This window comes from Mesoplodon mirus (genome assembly GCF_964341445.2).
Source record: "Mesoplodon mirus genome assembly, chromosome: 2".
Classification (NCBI taxonomy): Eukaryota; Metazoa; Chordata; class Mammalia; order Artiodactyla; family Ziphiidae; genus Mesoplodon; species Mesoplodon mirus.
Genome location: NC_138977.1, coordinates 14,816,407 through 14,822,679, shown reverse-complemented (window position 1 = coordinate 14,822,679; position 6,273 = coordinate 14,816,407). Strand labels below are relative to the sequence as shown.

The following is a 6,273-nucleotide window of genomic DNA, read 5'->3' as shown; positions in this document are numbered from 1 at the left end:
GGTAGAAAATCCAATAGTATTATTGTGTTGGGTGAGATCATGAAGTCACACATGACACCTGAGAAGCTTGCTTTTCTCAGCTCTATTTTTAGGGCAATGACCCTAAACTTTGTGACCCAGGCCTATTTCTACCTCACTCTCAGGAAAGTTTGCACCTTTAGAAGAGCTGATTAACAGCTTAAGCTAAATAAAGTATCTAATAAAGAATTCTTGCCATGATTTAGTCAAGGTCTTCTCCGACAGGCTGACTTTGACACTTATAATCTCTATTGCAGTCTATTGGTCTTGCCTGGTTAGACTCAGAATACAGTCAGGCCTATTTTTAAAACAGCAACTTTTAAAGGAGCAAAACAAATTATCAGCCTATTAGCTTTTCCATATTCTACTTTGATATAATGCATATATGAGCTTTTTAGATAAATATTTCACAGGATAACTCTTTGGGAGTGGCCACAAATTCTGTACCCATCATCCCATCAAGAGGTAAGCACATGTGCCCATCCCCTGGATCTCACTGGGCTTGTGACTCTGTCCACCAATAGGGTACAGAAGAGGCAATACCATATGATTTTTTTCTCTCTCTTTTTTTTTTTTTTTGGTAATTGAAAAAATGCTTTATTTTTAGAGATGTCATCTTTGGAATTTAAAATAAGCAGTACACTCACTAAAGAAATTGTTTTACAATACAGGTAGTTAAAAATTTTTTTGTCTGTGATATGTTTTTTATTAAAAATATATATATATATTTTTTTGCAGTACGCGGGCCTCTCACTGGTGTGGCCTCTCCCGCCGCGGAGCACAGGCTCCGGACGCACAGGCCCAGCGGCCATGGCTCACGGGCCCAGCCGCTCCGTGGCATGTGGGATCCTCCTGGACCGGGGCACGAACCCGTGTCCCCTGCATCGGCAGGCAGACCCTCAACCACTGCGCCACCAGGGAATCCCTAAAAATATTTTAATAATTCTAAAAAATAATTTTGGAAGGCATGTGGAAAAGATGGAGGAGCTGAATTATTTCAGGATCTCTGATTAGTGCTTTTTGTCCAGCGCAGTCAGATAAGTAAAGATTTATAAGAATATAAAATATATATATATATATAATATATAAAACTGAATCACTTTGCTGTACACCTGAAACTAACACAGTATTTAAATCAACTGCACTTCAATTTAAATTTTTTTAATTAAAACAACAAAAGATTTATAAGAGAAATTATGTTTTAGGAAATCAAGGTGATAAAAATAATATTCAGCCCGGGATTATACCATTCAAGAAAAAGAAAGATTGAGAAAACCGCTTGTAAAAGTCAAGATGATCTAATCAAATTCTATTCATATGATCCTACTCTTAGTAGCAGAAATACTTAGTATAAGCATTATAAAAATAATTCTTACCACTTATTCAACACTTATTATTTGCCAGTCACAGTGCTAGGTGCTTTAAAGTCAAGATTTCTAATTCTAAAAACTATTCTTAGGAAGACGGTTAAGCTGTTTTTTTAAACAGAAGAAGGAAATGAAAATTATTAAAGTTTAATGACTCATCTAAGGCCATACAGCTGGTAGATGTGAGAACTGGTGTTTGAATCCAAGTTTTTCTTCCACACCCACAGCACCTACCATATAGAAAATCAGCAGAATAAACTTATCTTACTATTTTATCCAAATTTCATTTGTAAAATCCCAGACATGGCCTACTACTCTGATATGGCAATATCTATCTTTCATAGTATTAATAAATAATTAAGAAAATCCATTATGTTCTTATCATGTGTTTGGAAAACAGTGTGATCACAGATAACAATAAGATATTCTTTTTCTCCGTTCCAACAATTTAGACTGTTACTCAAAACAAGAAGCCCTCTGATTCAAATATAAAACACATTATTCTATTTAGCCACAATCACAACGACCTGAAACTCCATTCTTGAGCCATTTCTGCATTATAAGAATCTAGCCTACATTTGTCCGTAATAGAGAGAATATTAAACTAAGAAGTCCCTGAAGAGGTCACAGTGTTGACAAAATTCAACATGACGGTGGAGCCTACACAGACAAAGGAAACAAAGCTAGGCCCTTCCACACAACCCTAAGTCCTCGCGATGACTTTGTTTTAAATCAATGTCTCTTCGTGCCGCACATATTCCCCAGTGCTTGCTTGATGAAATACCGCAATCGCCATGGGGTCTACTTTCCTGAAGCCTTGTGTAGACTTTGCTGCCACTCCAAAGCCCAAAGGGATCTCTGTCATGGAGTACAGCATGACTCCCTGGTACTGAGAAGTATTTTCAATGATTCGACCAAGTTCAGATTTTTTATACTTGGCATAGGGTGCTAGGTAATCCAGAGCGGTGATGTACAACCAAAACGTGTGGGTCTGAGTGAATTTTCCGAAGCACGTTCCCAAAGACAGCAGCTTGTCACCGATGATATTGGCGGTCAACTTCAAGATCTTCTCACTCACGTAATACAGCCGGTCGTTGTGCAGCCTGAAACAGCAGGTGTCATCGGGCTTGTCGACCAGCAGCTGAAGATTTTGTTATCATCTCAAACATTACACGGGTGTCCTCTTCAGTCAGAAGCCGCATTTCCCCGCTCGGTTGGAACACGGGGTCCTCGTTTCTCAGTCACTGGAAACAGAAGGTCAGCCGCCAGCCGCTCCTTGGCAACTTCAAACCCTGCCTCTCTAGCCGCTTTCCAGTCGTTCCCCACGCTAACACTCTGTAGCCTGGAGGACCATCGGGGAAAGATAGACGGCCTAGTGAGAACCATAGAGACCGGAAGTGCACCCCGGATGCTTCCCATCCGAGATTCGGAGCTGGTGCCTTGGGTGAACAAGAGGGGAAGAGATGCTGTTGCTGAGAAGATGGCAGCGAGGGCCACAATCGCGTTTCAGCTACGGCCTCAGCCACAGTGACGGCCACCACCGCTGCTCTTGGGGAGGTGGAGGATGAAGGGCTTCTGGCGTCGCTGTTCCGAGACCGCTTCCCAGAGGCCCAGTGGCGGGAGTAGCCCGTCATGGGCCGCTACCTCAGGGAGTTGAGCTGCTTGGGGCTGCAACGTGAACCGAAGCACCTGGCCAAGGAGCGAGCGCAGCTTGCCATGCGATTTCTAAGTTGAGGTCATAAAGAGCCGTGGAGCTTCTGCTCTGCTCATCCTTGAAACCACCTGAGCCACACAGAAGTCTGACCACCCTGAGACTGCCGTGCCGCAGCGGCACACACAGACACTCCACCAACAATCTCAACTGAGCCGGTTCTTCAGCCATCTCCACCTAGGAGAGATGTGTGTAGAAGCTGTCCTAGAATTACATCTCCAGCCCCAATCAGTAAAGTCATCCTCAGCCATCTGAGTCATACTCGCTGAGCTCCCAGAGCCATCTGTGTTGCACTCTTTGACGTTTCTTAACACACCTGATTTCATAACCCAGGATGTTACAGCAACTGCTTGGTGTCCAGAAGGAAACACAGAATGGAGCAGCTGAATTCAAGACCCATGGAATTTAATATGTACCAGTCAGTTTGTGAATGAACGAGCACGTAGAAATGTGTGAAAGGATATACGCCAGGTTGGTGGCAGGGAGAGGAGGTGAGAAAAAATATTAATTGCTCATATTTTTCTTTGTTTATCTTTATTCTATTTCACTCTCGCTAAACTCATATTATTTTTTCAATTTTTGAAGAGAAGTTAAAGGGAAAATGGTATTTTTTTAAAGCCTTAGAACATGCCAACTTTCTTTTTTCTTCCTCCATACCCTCAGCCTCCCATGGTGATGTCTGTTGATCTACTCCTAGAATTCTATATGCTATATAGCACATGAGTTAAATTAGAAATGTTAATAAAGGAGGTGTGAGGTCATTGTAGAGAAAAGGAGCCATTTTGTGTGACCGAGTATGATATATACACAAGTTCAGTCACTGAGAGCACCTCTAAAACGTAAAGTTTTGGTGCATGGTAGTAAGTGGCAATTCAGAAGGTCTCTGAGTACTTATTTTAATTATCCACTTTTCTTGGCAGTTCTGTGGAAAATTGTGACATTTACAGTTTGTTAACTCATAGACAAATACCAAGTTAATAGCAGTCTTATTAAGACTGTTAGAAATTGAAAGAAACCAAGCTCAATATTATAACCCGTGTATAATTCCCCTTGGGGGTGGGGGGGACTAAAAAGAGAAATAGTCTGTGGTAGTATTGGGCTCAATACACAGTATTCCTACCATGTAATAGAATGAGTTCATTTAAGGTCAATTATCTGTAAACTCAAATTCATATTTCTGGCAGATGTCCTCCAAGGTTTAACTGGTTTATGTCCAACAATTCTAAACAGCATGTCAATCATTTTTATTAGTGTGGGGTACATTTCACAAGTCATTTTCCCCAGAAGGATCACTAGAAAGCTGTCAAACTTAGACATTTCACAAATGCATTTCTGAAATTTTTCTATGGGTAATTCTGCTTTGAAAATTTTCCAGGCTAAAATTGTCCAAGCCATGGTCTAGGGCGTAGAACTTTGGAACTTTGTTTATTGATTTGCCCTTATCCTGGAGCAGACTCAGAATTGTTTTCTGAGAAAAATCTTCATACTGTCTACAGTCATCCCAGACCTCCTCTATGCAGAGGTAGACCAATTCCAACTCAAGACAAAGTCTAAGTTAGGCATCTTAATTTTCATCAGGTGACATTCACTTGTATGTCTTTGCTCAGTTGATTTTTAAAATATATACTTTTTGAAGTATATGAGTTTTAAAAATACATGTATTTCAATTAGTAAAACCAAATAATTATTCCAAAACATTTGTCAAATAATCAGTTGTCCATCACTGGCCAACTTTTATCAAAAGTCAAAGTGCAAGATAAGTGAAGTAAGTCAGAAAGAGAAAGACAAATACCATGTGATATCACTTATATGTGGAATCTAAAATATGACACAAATGAAGCTATTTACAAAGCAGAAACAGACTCAGACAAAGAGAACAGACTTCTGGTTGCCAAGGGGGAGGCCAGTGGGGAGGGATGGACTGGGGGTTTGGGGTTAGTAGATGCAAATTATTATATATAGAATGGATGGACAAGAGGGTCCTACTGTATAGCACAGGAAACTGTATTCAACAACATGGGATAAATCATAATGGAAAAGAATATAAAAATATACACACACACACACACACACACACACACACACATATATGAATAACTGAATCTCTTTGCTGTACACCAGAAATTAACACATTGTAAATCAACTATACTTCAATTTTTGAAAAAGTCAAAGTGCAAGAAATAATATTCATGAAGGACTAATTAAAGGGCATAAAGTTCACCCAGCCTAATAAATAGTTTTGATATTTATCCCTGGACCAATCTAGACATTAAGAAAGCTTATTTCATAGTTTTGGGTTTTTGTACTACCTACTTACAGAGAATTGCATTTACTGCATTGTGCTTTGGCCTTAGTTTCTCAATTTACATTGAAGGATACTATAGGCAACAGCTATACAAAACTAGTTGTTTTGATCTTAAGAATATTGTTGATAATATTTCCATTCCATGACTCTATGTTCTATTCTTAAGGATGCCATGTCCTACTCTTAAGCATCCAAAATACTAAATTTGAGGAGAAAATTTTCTCAAATTTCATAACCAGAAAAGTATTAGCTTATTTGGTTTTATCTACATTTATTAATATTTTTGTTACTATTACTGTGCTACTATTATTATTACTGTTATTGTTAAGACAGTATTTCTCTTTATGTGATAATATTGTCCTTTTAGCTTTGGCTTATCAGAAGTTTAGAACTAAGTATAAATATGTAGTTGTCTTTGAAGAGTTGTGTGGGACCTTGTGGCATATATTTATGTGTATTAACTTTTTTCTTTAGTTGTATCTCAACATTCTGAATTTCTTTTCCCTGTTAATAAGTGTCTTTAATTTTCATGTTATATGTGTGCAATCCAGTAAGATATCTCAAATCTTTTTTGAAAGGAAGTAGGTTATAATTTAATAATCATAATCCTGTGGTAAGAAATCTTTCTAAGTATATGTGTGGTAGGTAGGATTTGGTAAGAAGCAGAATAGAGACAGTTGGTAAAGAACTGCTGGGTTGTTCATAATAGAAATCCCTGAAGGTATCACATATTTTTAAATAAATGAAAAATTACTAAAAGCCATAATCTGATTTATATAAAAACAATAATATAAGATCTTAAAAGGAAGCCAACTTACAGTTTTAAAAAAATGTTTCTATTGAAACATTTATTCTGAATAATAATCTTAAAA

General features: G+C 38.3%; 1 pseudogene across 1 annotated transcript; it reads right to left on the bottom strand.

Annotated features, from left to right (window-relative positions):
• Window positions 1-2,112: 2,112 nt before the first annotated feature.
• LOC309815570 (60S ribosome subunit biogenesis protein NIP7 homolog) lies at window positions 2,113-2,587 on the bottom strand (annotated as a pseudogene). Its single transcript has one exon. The product of its transcript is annotated as a 60S ribosome subunit biogenesis protein NIP7 homolog (transcript).
• Between the last annotated feature and the right edge of the window lie 3,686 nt (window positions 2,588-6,273).